Source organism: Hibiscus syriacus, unplaced genomic scaffold (assembly GCF_006381635.1).
Source record: "Hibiscus syriacus cultivar Baekdansim isolate YM2019G1 unplaced genomic scaffold, ASM638163v2 tig00112293_pilon, whole genome shotgun sequence".
Classification (NCBI taxonomy): domain Eukaryota; kingdom Viridiplantae; phylum Streptophyta; class Magnoliopsida; order Malvales; family Malvaceae; genus Hibiscus; species Hibiscus syriacus.
This window is the reverse complement of record NW_024063296.1, coordinates 3135862-3151543: the sequence shown is the minus strand read 5'-3', so window position 1 is coordinate 3151543 and position 15682 is coordinate 3135862.

Genomic DNA, 15682 nt, shown 5'->3' with positions numbered 1-15682 from the left:
CTGTGATTGTTTATTCTTCTGCGAAGCTACGGCGGAACCATCTCTTTTAATCGTGAACTCAAACCCTTTCCTCTCTTAGCAAGATGGAAGTTGAAGACATTTTAACTCTTTTTCCCATCTTCATACCCTATTCCATGGTTAAAGTCTTCTCTTGAGCTCTTTCGATGGCCTTAGCTCGGTTTATGACTTCTTGCAGAATTGGCACATTTAAAGCAAACATCATCCCTTTCAACTTAGGCTTCAATCCTTAGATAAACCATTCACGTCAAGCTTTATCATTGGGAACTACTTCAGTAACAAAATGACTCAGTTTGTTATACTCAGCCTTGTACTCATGTATTGCTCAATCATCTTGTTTCAAATTAAGAAACTTCAACATCATCGCCCACTTAAACTATTCACTGATGTTCTCCCACCTAAACTATTCATTGACGTACTTGTTCTTAAATTCATCCTAAAAGAACTGTCAAGTCACTTGCTCAGGTGGTGCATACATCGTAGTGTTTGTCCACCACACTCGAGTTGATCCTTGAAGTAAAGATACAGCTCTGCCCAGCTTTTCAGAATCTGAGTAATGGAGACTTTAAGAATCACCTTAATGTTGTTTAACAATAAATCAGCATCTATAGGACCTTCATCCTCTTATCCCCAAAACTCAAGGGCTCCCAAACTTTTCAACTCTTTTGGGATTAACATCAGTGGTGCTGGAGGAGTAGAAGGAGGCTAAGGGGGTTGAAATCAAGTCAAGATTGCATCGATAGCCCACATAAAAGTTCCAAACTCTAGCACTGGCATACCCTGATGTATATGTGCACTATCATTTTCAAACTGGATCGGATGCTCACTATTAACTTCATTTATCTTGCTACCTAACCCTTCTGGAACTTCTTGTTCAGATGCTCTTCGCTAATTCACAGATTCTGAAATCTAATAGAATATACATAATAATAACAACTCAAGTTAGTAAGGAGTAACATCAATCATATTCTAACGATACTATATCAGTAACCTTGACATCTTAGTGGCATGTAAACCCTTTTTAAAGTAAAATACACCCGATTTCGGCCGAGAATCGGCTAAACATGTAGCTTTTATACCAATAAATGTAACACCCATCTCCCATATACGTTTCTGTACACAAATCACATTTGTCCCATGATTTTTAAAACATTTTTGTATTTGTAAACCAGTACAAAATATGTTTCTATAAATAAAATGTTTTAATGTAATAATAATAAAGTATCCATTAACTTTTAATTTGTAAAATAGTTTTAAAGTTCCAATATATTAAATATTACAATCATTTATGAATCCCATACGTTTCAGAGCATCATCATAAATCTATTACATGCTATCTAATAATATCAGAAGTAGATATATTTGTCATTCAGTTACTGATGGGTAACCTTTGATTGATGATATCAGTTATACTCCTTACTCCGTTCGTACTAAGACCTATGCGTGAAACCAACACACGCTATGTTTTCACTTAGTGAGGCATAATAATATAAATGAAGTGTAAGCAATACATAAATATATCATAAACTGTCAAAATATGAATTAAATCGTACAAATCATAATAATACTTAGAATTGGCTTAGTAAACCAAGTTTCTTTCACATAACCAGCGAAACTATATTTCGTACGCCCAACATACCTATCAAACAGTAATTTTCCAAATTATCCTTTCATTTGCCCAATGTATGTTGAATGAGAATGCAAGGTACATGAGTTGCACCTAAGTGCCGAAATGGTAATTCACAAACTCATTATGAATTCCATGGATGCACACATAGTGCCGAAATGGTCATTCATAAACTCATTATGAATGCCAAGGGTGCACACATAGTGTCGAAAGTACATATAGTACTGATACGAAAATGCAACATATGCATTAAACAAAATCGATCGATAACCATCATACAAAAATACAACTTATACATTAAACAAAATCGATCGATAAACATCATACACAAAGTATGTCGAAATGCACTTATAAATCTCAATGCACATACAATGGGCCTTTAAGACAATTTCACATATTAAACATTTATTTGAACATCGATAGCCGTTAAAATAATATAGAAGTACATACATCTATTTTAGAGCAGTTCACACTCTAAATTTTATTCGTAAAATAAGTCCATAATAAATGCACTCACCTGGTATGCCTCACTATTATGCCTTAATTATGTTCGGCTATTCTGCTACTTTATCCTTGACTTTCTGTTTGCTTGACTCAGGAGGTTGATTACGATCTACACAAGTATCCATCATCACACATACAAATATGATGTTAGTATACTTACTAACATTTATCCAAAGTAATAATACTTAAAAGTATTATTAATTTCGAATTCTATTAAAATTCATCCTCATTTAAAATTTCAGGCTGAATAGTATCGGTACCCCTCCTATAGTATCGATACTTCTCGTCTATGGTACCAATACCCACTTCGGAATCGATACCATTCTAGCATTCTAGAATTTCATTTTTGATTACGGTATCGATACATTCCCCTTAGTATCGATACCTAAACCTTAGTATCGAGACTTCTTTAAATCAGTATCGATATTTTTCATATGAATCCTCTAATTTAACCTTATAGTATCGGTACTGTTCTTTTAGTACGTATACCCTTACCCAGATTTTTCTTATTTTACTTCGATTTTTACCCAAATTTCATCTAAATCTATTACTCTTATCTCCAACCATACCATTAAACTCATTATCACTTATCTAAACTAACTCACATCCATAAATCTCCTTATAATATCCAAAATCTCCAAAGAACAATTAAAACTAAGAATCACCCTAAAATTTTCAAACATGTTTCCAATCACTTCTAAAGATCCGAATCTCTTATTTACATTTTTTACAAGTCAAAAATGCTTTTAAACTCCAATAACAGACAATATTTCATCAAATCACTTAAAAACTCATTTTACTAAATCACTAATAAATCACTAATCTCTTAGTTTTATTCACTCTTAAGTTTTCCTTAAGATTTTATATCACTTAAGGCTTCAAAAGAAACCCAAAAATGAAAGGAAAAACCAACTTGAGGAAATTTTACCTTTGCTATAGAGATACGGGGACAAGAAGAAGAAGAGTAAAGAACCAAAGTGTTTTTCTTATCCTTCTTCTCCTATCCATCCCTTAATAAATCCATAAAAGAACTAATATTAAATTCATTTACTCCTAAAAGACCATAATGCCCCTCTAATCTTCCATTCTTAATAATAAGTCTTAAACACAATTTCCTAAATCAATCCTTGTACTTTTCAATTTATTAATTTTAATCCCACCATATTATAAATCCTTTCATTATATTCATTGACCCGATGTTTGGGGTATTACATTAAAAATGTATTTAGATGCTAGAAATTAGACTAAAACAAACTGATTAGCTTAAGAGTTTCAAAATCCTTCTAAAATCCCACCAAGGCTACCATTGTGAATCATGAAGAAATAGAGTTTGAATTAAGATATATGGTGAAGATTACCGCTATTACCTTCACAAATCTAGATTAGAAATACATGACAATGAAGGTATTTCCTTTATAACTATAATGCTAGAAGGATAAAAGTGATATGAAAGGAGGAAGAATATAAGTTGGATAGAAAAATGAGAAAGGATATTTCAACTTTTTCTTTCCTGCCCAATTACATCATCCCATATTAATGTGATTTAGCCTTTGAAATATTCAAGGACTTAATTATCGTCTTGGTCTCTAATTCTTTTTCTATAAGAAAAAACCATCTTTTATGACCATTTAAGCTTAATTCTCATTGAAATAAGTTTAAAATTAATCCAATCACTTGAATATCACCAAAAACTCGGTATGTAGACCTATAGGGTGAACTCAGCACTGTTGACTCAAATATTGGGTGTTACAGGCAACTCCTACAATTGTTAGTTTAGTAACTTATATATTTTTTGAGGTTACCTTAGGTGTTATGATGTTGTTGTTGTGATGAACATTTGTGTTAACGTCATTCATCATTTTTTTTTATTAGCCTATTTTTTCGTGTGGCAATAATAATGCTTGATGAAGGTGCTAACGAGCCTCTCCATCCATATGTTTGGGCCACTGCTTTAGCTATAGTTTTATTGGGCTTACATTGAAGGCATGTAAAAACAAGGCATTGACTAGTATTGTTTATATGATCCTACACTTATAGAAAGAGTAATTCAGTAAGTAGAGTGTGTTACGTCATCATTACTGTCTGGCAAGAGTTATTTGCATGAAATACAAAATCTGCAACTTCTTTTTGCAATCATAGGGCAAAAATAACAAAGTTCATTGGGGAATATTTAGGAAGAGAATAGGCTGATATTGGTTATTTTGTCTTTTGGGTTTATTTTGATTGATTGTTTTTGTAAGAGACATTTTACGCTCACCACACCAATTGTTATTGATAACAAATGAGTAACAAGGGACACACATATGAATATAATCAGATTACGAACATGCTTTCAAACAGTTACATATAACATAGTAGCATAACATATCAAAAGTATCGAACATGTAAAGGGACACACCTATAGTAGCTAATCAATATCAGCTAACCCTTACGTGTTTCTCACACTTAATAGTACTAGGTCATGCGAAACGAGAACGTAAAAATAATACCACTCTATGATTAGGAAAACCATATATATCTAAACAGAAATAGACTATAAATCCACTAAATAATACTTACGCGTATTTCGTGACGAGTGAGTATAATCAAATTGAGAAGAACAAGAGTGATCAGAGTCTATTGGAGAGTGATCCGAAGACACGAGAGTACATTCAGAAAATAATACCAAAAGGCGAGTCCGAAATTTCACATTTTACTTAACATAAATAAGACTTTAAGCAATAAATGAAGTAAAAAAGGCTTTCGGGTTAGAATTTGAAAAAACGGACTGCGGAAACATACTCAGGACGTCGAAAAACATAGAGACAGAAGTCTTAAAAAAGGTCAACAGGTCAAAGTCAACGATCAATGACCAACAGGTCAAAGTTAACGATTAACAGTCTAGGTTAGGGTTTGATTCAGTTAGATCAGTTCAAGGTTTAGATCGATTCTTGGCTGGTTCAATCAAATCAGTTCTCTGTTTGGACTACCAAGATAAAGCCCACTCTTGTACGGAAGTGTGTGAGGTGTGTGGGGCCTCTTTTGATGGCTAAAAAATTATGGAAAAATTAAAAAAAATATTAGATAAAATAGGTCACTTACCTACATCGGTTTTTCAAAAAGATTGATGAAAATAGGGTTTTAACGAAACTCAAATATTTAAACCTTCACTAATTATAAACAGTGATAGAGAATGATGAACTAAGTACACTGAATGAACGGGGTCGATGATATGAAGACAATGGTTCCAGAAGTATCGCACACCACCACACGGTTAGGATGAATCAAAGAAAAACCATAACAATAGGTAGTTGAAAGAGAAAGTTGAGAGAGAATGAGCGGCGAGAATTTTAAAATGAAAAAATAGAAAAGAATGTTGAAACGAGGTTATAGGTGTTAACCCAAAACTTTTGGGTAAACTAAGCTAAAAATGCTCTTGTCTTAAAATTATGGAAAAATTTAGAAAATTATTTCAAGATACGAGGAGTCACTTTTGAATGTGGAAGGGTTCTCTGTAGGCTTTGAGGCGTAAATATGATATGTAGAGGATGTTTGGTGGAGATACAAAATAAATCTTACTTACACATGTAAAAAATAATATGAATAAAGAAAAAAATCTACAACACTCGATGAGTATCGTTGAGCACCACTAACTATGAGCACCATTAATCTAAGTTATAAAAATTTAAAATTCTAAAGGACTCAACGTATAATTGTAAATTAGTGAAAAATTTATAAGTAAATTATTTAAAATAAAATATTAATTACATTATTTCCATAAACCTTTTTAGGTAAACTATATCAATGACTACCTAACTATAGTTCCTTTTCATTTTGACCACATTTTTTTTTTGAAATTTTATCAATCAATTAACCCGACTATTTAAATACATTCAATAAAGTCACTTGTTGTTAATTTTTAATAGAAGTGTTGATGTGGCAACTAATAAAATTGGTATAATTATACATTTGGTCACTGTTAATTATATATTCTATCAATTTGGTCCTAATTTTAATAAATTAAAATAAATTAATCTTCGAATCAGATCGTACCACAAGTTACTAATGTCAAATATCATGACACATGTCGCCACTCGATTGGAGGATTTAATTTATTTTAATTTAAATATTATTTTGTTTTTGTGTTTTCTTATCCATTTCAAAGTTCTCACCCTCTTGAGTTTAATTCAATGGAACAATCCAAAGCAGTTAAGTGTATTTCTCATTCACACACTAATATGTCTATTTCAATTTTATAAATATTATTTTTCATGATTTTCATTTTAATCGTGGTTTTAATTATTTTTGTAGACTTGTACTTTGAAAGTGAACATAAAATGTTGCAACGATCGAACGAAAGCAAAGGAAAAGCTACAAAAAAAATCAATGGTAATTTTATGATTCGAATTAAATTTGGAGTTAAAATAATAATATAATTACTCCTTTGGAATCATAGTCGACAGACTCCACTCCTGATTGTTAAAAGTGAAACAAACATCAGCAATTATATTATTATTTTAACTCCATATTTAATTCGAATCATATAATTACCATTTTTTTGCAGGTTTTCCTTTGCTTTCGTTCGACAATCGTTGCAACAATTTATATTCACTTTCAAAGTACAAGTCTCCAAAAATAACTAAAAACACGAATAAAAAGAAAATCATGAAAAATTATAATTATAAAATTGAAATAGACATATTAATGAATGAGAAATACACTTAAGTGCATTGGATTGTTTCATTGAATTAAACTCAGGAGGGTAAGAACTTTGAAATGGATATGAAAACACAAAAATAGAATAATACTTAAATTAAAATCAATTAAATCCTCTAATCGGGTGGCGACCTATGTCATGATATATGGCATTAATAGCATGTGGCGTGATCTGATTTGGAAATTAACTTTATTTTAATTTATTAAAATTAGGACTAAATTGATATAATATATAAGTAACAGTGACCAAATGTGTAATTATAATAATTTTTTAATTGTCACATCAGTACTTTCGCTAAATGTTAACGACAAATGGTTTGATTGAATGCACTTAAATAGTTGGGTAACCTGATTGACAAAAATTAAAAAATGAAGATCAAAATGAAAAGGAGCTATAGTTATGTGGTCAATTGTATAGTTTACCCAAAAAAATTATTAATTTATTTTAAATAATTTACCTTTAAAATTTTAACTAATGTATAATTATACATTGAGTATTTTAGAATTTTAGAATTTTAAATTTTTATAAATTAAACTAATGGTGTTCATCGTTAGTGATGCTCAGCAATGTTCATCAAACGTTGCAAACTCATCCCATGAATAAATATATATATATATATGTATTATCATACCCCAGTTTAGGGGCTAAATTTTATTAATTTAAGCAGATTTAAAGGACTAAATTGCAAGTTCTAGAAATTTGTCGCTCAATTTTGAAACTCTGAGAAGTTTAGGGACTTAACCCTGAATTTTTCCATTTCTCCTTAGTAGTGAAAATAAAACCCCTTATCTAGTAATTTAACCCATGAACCCCAAACCTATTCCCCTGAACCAACCATTTCTTCTCGTCAAACCACCCCGCTCAGATCGTCGTTGCCGTGCCCTAACCTTACTAGTGTGATCGATGACCTTTCGTGACCGTAACCCTCATATTTCTCATGAGATCGACCGTCGATCATCATAATTTAAGCCAATGAGGTCCCGTCAAAACCCTCACCTCGTCGTTTGATTTTTTAGTGATTATAGTCTCCTCGGCCATCGTCGAGCCTCACCGCCCCGAGCACCTGACTTCCCATGTGTTTCCGACCAAAACCCGACCAAGACCGCCGTCATCGTCGTCGTTTTTGTCGATCGCCAGCGTGGGTAAGTTTGGTTTTAATTCCGTGTACTTTTGTTTCAGTTTTTGAGTATTTTTTGATTAATTAGTTTGTAAATGATGTTTTGGAGCTTCCAGAAAAACCAGCCACCTCGTGCGCGTAGGGCTTGTCCCCCAGCCCTAGAAACCTTCTAGAACCGGTCCAGTCGATATTGACCGATCTGAACTGACCCAAATTGGTTTGAACCGGGTCTGTTTGACCCGAACTGAGTTAACCCGACTCGACCTGACCTGTTGACCGTCAACTAGTTTGACCGTTTACCGTCAACGCTCAGACCGTTAACTGTTAACTTTGACCAAAAAAGCCAAAATTTTTGAAAAAGTCATAGTTTATGTTTTTTGTCGTCCTGATTTTGAATCCAAAGTCCGTTTTGCCAAATTCGCACCTGCTATGTCGTTTTCAGTATTTTCTCTTTAGATTTAAATTGATTTTTCGTTTAAGTTCAGTTTCTGACGTAATTTCATTTGCTATGTATCCGAGACATTATGGGACGTGGAATTAAAGTTCGAGGGTGATTGAATGGAGGTTAAATGTTCGATCGGTGTAGCACAAAAATCAAGGTAATACTCTACTACCATTTGTATGCTTTTCGGAACTAATTGATAAATGGTAAATGCATGAATGAAAATGATTGGTCCATTAGGTGTATTTAACTATCATTGGACTCAATACGGAATATGTAATAAAAACAAAACATTGTATAAGACTCAGACGGCTAGTAAAAGAAATTGTAGACCGATCAGAAATAAATCTATGTTCAATGATTCAATCAGTAAGTTAATCAATCTCAGGACTCGTAAATTCTGATTAATCTCGTTAAAGGTTAAATGTCAGAAATACTTGACTAAGAAACTACGAAAATTCTGGTATGATGTAAAAGATAAGGATTTTCCCAGAAAGTAAAAATAATCATGTTAGTCGATCATGATCTTTGAGATGGTAAAAGACTTAAAATTTCTAATTCCTGAGCGAACACCTGGAGACTAAATTACCAAAAGTACCTTACACGTTTGAATTTCTCGAAATGACAAAGTTGAACTGAATGGAAGTAATGTTTGTATTCGAATTGTTAAAACGATAAAATTACTCTGTAAACTCCAAATTGACCGGGATAAACTTGAATATTAATTGATTTAAGTACCCCAATGACCTTGAATTAAGCAAATAACTTGAATAAGTATGGAAACACTAATGATCTTATATGTTGTACCGTTCATAAGGGTTTTGAACCACGAATCAAGAACATCAACATTTCTTGATATCGTTGCAATGTAGAAATGAAATAAAGACCATTGGAATATTTGTGCGTCTCTCTGAGATCTATTTAGCGATGATTCTGAAAATGATCAATTCGACAAGAGTTGCATGTATTAAAGAGTGAATACCCTATTTCGATAGATCGACACAAATCTTAAATGCCCTGAATCTTCGTTTCTCCCTTATTACCTTAAATCACTAAGAATTATCCAAGAACCTAATGCCCAAAATGCCTCTGATTTCATGAATAATGGAATCACTCTTGTCAAATCTGAAAAGACAAGTAACTCTGATGCAAAGGATTCTGAATACCTTTTTGATTATATAGTGTCCCCAAAAAATATCAGAATACTATATGATATGATAAATCACGTTTTGAATAACTGATGAGTCTGTCAACTATCAAACCCTTTTATGGGGATCTCGTTTCTGAATTTAATCATTTTACAGAAGTTTGATGACTTCCTATTTGATAAATACCAAGCACATTCGAAAAATAACTGTATCCTCTAGTATGTTCCCTATATGTTATATGATTGGTTTTATCCGTTCTGAAAAGTGTTTTACCGAGATTTATGAGTTACTGAAGTTTTAAGTCTGTCTGTCTAATTTATGATCTCTAGATACTGTTTCTACTTAATTGATATGTCTGAACTCTGATTTCCTGCTACCATTAATTTTTGTATGAAAAATGTTTTGATTCGGGGGTACTCTGGGATCTGGTATGAAGTCTCTGCAAGTTCAGTTTGATCAAACTGACAATTCCTTATATAGGTTCAGACCAATCAAACTGGTAATTCCTTACGGAAGGGTTAACTCGGTCAAATTGGTAATTCGTTACAGATCTAAGGTGACCCTTGGGTGGGCTCCTAGGCCTAATGAGCCTAGTGGTAAGACCTTATGGACCCTAAGGAACTCCCTTAGGGTGGCACCTCTTCTTTGGGTAAGGCCTTATGGACCTGAGGGCACTCCCTCAGTTGGGCACCTACGCTTCGGCTAGGGTAAGACCTTATGGACCCAAGGTGTTCCCTTAGATTGTCACCTATGCCCAATGGGCCCAGGGTAAGTCCTTATGGATGCAGTTCCCTTATGGACCTAAGGAACTCCCTTAGGGTGGCACCTCTTCTTTGGGTAAGGCCTTATGGACCTGAGGGCACTCCCTCAGTTGGGCACCTACGTGATACTGTTTTAAAAAGGTATGTATCTTTCACTGGTTTTATGGGAACACATTAGACACCCTATTTCGATTTCTTGAACCTAGTCCTCAAACGTTTACTCTGAATTGAAAGCTTAATGTCTTTTACTACATGAGATATCAGTGGGACCTCTGCTCAGAATAAAAATATGTAGATGTCTGAATCAATAAGGAAAATTATGCTTGCCTATTATTTGCATGTCCTTCAGCATCACTTGGTAGTTATGTATTACTGAGTTCCCCAAAGCTCACTCTGTTGCTCACTATTTCAGATTAAATTGATCCAGTTCAGTTATCGATATCAGTATTGGAGTTCCACCAACGTTGCTTGCGGAGTACGGTGCATGTGTTTAGGGGGCATGTAAGTAGTATTATATTTTTATATCCGAGTCTGAAACGTGTATGGTTTTATTTCTGTTTGTAGTATATGAATGTTTTTCTCAACTTGTATTTTAAGTATAATTTGTTTTATGATTTTACATGTTTTAACAGAAATTTTAAATTTTTTCGGGACTTTTACTGTGGGTCGCTAATGTGGCCCTAATGTGATACATCGGATCAGATTGGGTCACCTGCATTGGTTTGTAGTTTTTACATGTACATCTTATATAGTTAAAAGAAATTTTTTACATTGAAATCAATATATCATAATATTATAAAAACATAATTAATTTTAAAAGAATTTCAAATAACTGAACTAAAATCATCGAATATTAAAATCACCTGAATTTAATCGTAACATAAAAAAGAATGAAAGCGACATAGATGTATCACTTTTAAAATATATATATATACCCGATATCATTTATTAATTACCTTAAACACAAAAAACTTTAAAGCAGAAGCTGGCATTTTCATGCACATTGGACAAATTGTCATATTCTAATTTGTGAAAAAAGTCATCAAGCATATTTCCATTAAATGAATTAACCTCACATGCCCAATGAAAACAACACTCGAAATTCCAGTTTTAGTTCTAGAAAGACATTTTTCATATGCTTTCAAAAATGGCGGGCTTTGACCCTTAGGCTCCAGGTTCGGCCATTTTTCGTGGGCCAGCAACGGTATCAACGGCCATTAAGCTCGTTAACCTACCTTCCCTTCAATGCCCGCCAATGGGTTTCCTTAATTATTAAAAGGGTAATTTACAAATTTCATCAATAAACTTTATCTCTCCCCTGTTTTACTCATTGATCTTTAAAAGTTTTTGTCGTAACCGGTTTTCGTCCGGGCACGAAATATTTATTTTGGCGGGAAAATGGATGTGAATAAATGGTTTTGAAAATAATTTGGGAGTCGCCATCGGCCTTTTGGGTCATGTAGGTCGAATACCTAAAAATTATTATTATTATTTTTTAAAAGAGTTTTAAGAAAACATCAATTAAAAAAAATGAACTGATCTGCGTTTATAACAAAAAATTCATTCTTTTTAATAATAAAAAGGGATTCGTGGTCGGTTACGTTTAGGGAAGGATTAGCACCCCTACAACGCCCAAAATTGGTACTTTTTAATTATAAATTGTCTATATTTAAATTTAAAAAATTCAAAATATTTTAATTTATAATCCTATTATTTCAAAATTATATAAAAATATTTAAAAATATCAGAAAAGGACTTCTAGGTGCCTTAAGACAGCTCTTTCTTTGATATTGATAAATTAATTTAAATTAAATAATATTTTTTTTTATAATTTTTAATTTTAAAATACCAGAATAGGACATCCAGTTGTATTAAGACTGTCCTTTTCTTCGATATTGAAAATAAATATTAAAATAATTTATTTAAAATAAATATTTATTTATATATATATTTATGGCTACATAATAAAAATATTTAAATATAAACAAGTAAAATTAAAAAACAATTAGAGCTATATATTTAAAAGCAATAAAATAAAAAATATTTAAAATAAGTGACTAAATTATAGTAAAATTAAAATTAAAAACCTAATCATAATTAATCAAAATTACAGGGATTACATGCTATTTTCTTATTTAATAATTTAGTGACTAAAATAAACTTATCTAAAATTTGAATATAAGATTAAAATAAATTAAAAATATAAACTAGGGATTAAAATATTATTTATTAAAATTAAGGGATTAAATCTGTCATTTATCCTAAATATATTATTTTAATACAAAGGACTAAATAAATTAAATAAAATTAAAGAACCGAATTAAAAGGATTATAAATGATTTAGTGACTAAAATGTAAAGTTTACAAATTAAGCTGACTGCGGAAAGGATTTAACTATTATTTAATTACACGAATAGCCCTCCCCAAAACGGCGTCGTTTGGGAAGGGCTATTTAATGCCCAAATCGGCTGGCCTTTCGGGCCAGCTATCTCATTTCTTTTTTTTTTTTTCTCTCAAACAGAGAGAGAGCCAGAATTCTCTCTGGCCTCTCTCTATATTCCCTCACCGGAGGGAATCCGGCAGCCGTCTGCCGCCGCGAATTCTGCCGCCGACCACCGCCTCCGGTGGTCGAAAAATCCCCAAATTCACCTAAAACGTAGATCTAAACACCCCAAGACCGAATCCGGCCTTTGTTTCCCCAAAAAGACTCCTAATCGGAGTAAATCTATGAAAATACCTTCGGTATTTTCTGTTCTCCGGCGATGTTTAGTGCTTCCGGCGATGGTCAAGGCTTCTTTGGTAAGCTTCTCTCCTCTCTTTTTTTTTGTTGTTGCTGTGTTTTGTGACTGGGATCGTTTGGTAGTTTTTGTATCTCTCTCTGTTTCTGTTGTTTCCTTGTCTCTTCGTTCTTCTCCTTTTTTGCTCGCAGATGTGGTGATGGCTTTATAGCCATCACCGGTGTGGCCATTGGACCGGGTAAAAGAATACCCTTCGGTGAGTCACCGGACTCCCAGTGGTGACTCACCCCATAGCCATGGCGTGGACGGCTGGCGTTGGAGCTTCTGGAGCCTTCGGTTGACGTGGCAGCGGTGGAGATGGCGAGAGCAGTAGCGCGGCCGCGTGGCCCTAGGGTATCATACCTAGGGTTTGCATCTGGAGGTTCTTGGACCGTTGGATCATGCTAGATCCAACGGCAGCAAGCTGAGGCGGCTGGGTAGAGGGAAACCCTAATCTGGTTTAGGGTTTCCATTGGGCTTTTAGATTTGGGCCTGTAATATGGGCCTGATTATTGGACTCCGGGTTTTGTAATATTAATAAATAAATAATATATATTAATAATAATAATTATTATAATAATTATTATAATATAATAATAATAATAATAATATAAATAAAATTAAAATGAAAAAAATGAATATCTTCAGCTGCCCCTCTTTGCTTATTCTTAATAAGAATAGAGCAAAGATGAAAAGATAATAAGTTTTTTTTCATTTGATTTCACTTGATTAGTATGGAGATGTTGAATAAATTCTTCTCTTTCTGTCAGGTGAGTTCTTCTCATTATGAACTTTCCGCTGGGGATGATGTTGACCTTTTTCTTTCTGTGATAGAGTCATTCAAAAGGTTGCATAAGCTCTTCTTATTATGAACTTTCTTTTCTTCAAATGAGTTCTTCTCATTATGAACTTTCTTTTCTTCAGATGAGTTCTTCTCATTATGAACTCGAACTGGAAAAGTTGATCCATCAAGTGATGAGTTTGAGCAAAAGGTTGAACAAATTCTTCTCATTATGAACTTCTTCATCCTTCTTAAGATGAGTTCTTCTCATTATGAACTCTACCTGGCAATGTTGATCCATCAAATGATGAATTCAAACAAAAAGTTGAAGAAGTTCTTCTCATTATGAACTTCTTCTTCTTCTTCAGATGAGTCTTCTCATTATGAACTTTAACTCGAACTGGAAAGTTGATCCCTCAAGTGAATGATTTGAGCAAAAGGTTGAACAAATTCTTCTCATTATGAACTTCTTCATCCTTCTTAAGATGAGTTTCTTTCTCATTATGAACTCTACCTGGCAATGTTGATCCATCAAATGATGAATTCAAACAAAAAGTTGAAGAAGTTCTTCTCATTATGAACTCTTCTTCCTTCTTCAATGAGTTCTTCTCATTAGAACTTTCTCCTGGAAAAGATAATCCATCAAGTGATAGATTTAAGCAAAAGGTTGAACAAATTCTTCTCATTATGAACTTCTTCATCCTTCTTCAGATGAGTTCTTCTCATTATGAACTTTCTCTAGAAAAGCGGATCCATCAAGTGATGTATTTGAGCAAAAGGTTGAACAAATTCTTCTCATTATGAACTTCTTCAGCCTTCTTCAGAGATTCTTCTCATTATGATCTTCCTCTGGAAAAGCGGATCCATCAAGTGATAGCAAAAGTTGAACAAATTCTTCTCATTATGAATTCTTCTTCCTTCCAGATGAGTTCTTCTCATGAACTTCCTCTGGAAAAGCTATCCATCGAATGATGGATTTATCTTTGCTAAAATCTTGAAATTCCTGTTAAAAATTCAGTATGAAAAATGAATGAAAATGCACCTATTTTTGCAAACACCTAAATGATGCATGTTAAGTTTATTTGATTTCAATTGGTGAATTGAGTATTTCTTCAATTGTAAAAACCCATAAATCTTTCTTCTTCAAATCAAGAACTATCATCTTTGACAAATGTAGATGTAGATAAAACTTCTTGAGAATAAAACTCATAGTATAGGCTCTTGAAAAGCTTGCCTTCATGTGACATGTTGATTCTAACAACTCATCTGATTATGACCTTTAAGATGATTTCACAGATATCGATAGTTCTTTTAATACCAAGAAATCTTGAATTCTGATTCTGATGAGGAGAATAAACTGTTACTTGACAAAAATGGGATTCTCAGAGGCTGAAACTTCAATAGCCATGGAGAGATGTGGTCCAGATTCATCATTGCAGAATTGACAAATTTTATATTACTGCTCAAATGGCTAAGCTGCCGACACATTCTTCCGGTAAAAATGGGAAGCCATTATGCAATGATCCCAGTTACAAGCAAAGGCGAAACTTGTGCTATGATTTTTGGGAAAGGAAGAAACAGAGGAAAATTGAAAAGAAGCTTCTTAATGAAGATGATCATGCAGTTCATCTTTCAATTCCAATGATCGGTTCTGGGGTTCCTACCGAATCAGATCAGATAACTCAAAGAACACTTCCAGAAGATGCTATGAGCACATTCATCTTTCAAATTCAATGATTGGTTTTACCAAACCAGATCAGATAACTCAAAGAACACTTCCAGAAGATGCTATTGGGTATCCTTATTTCTAC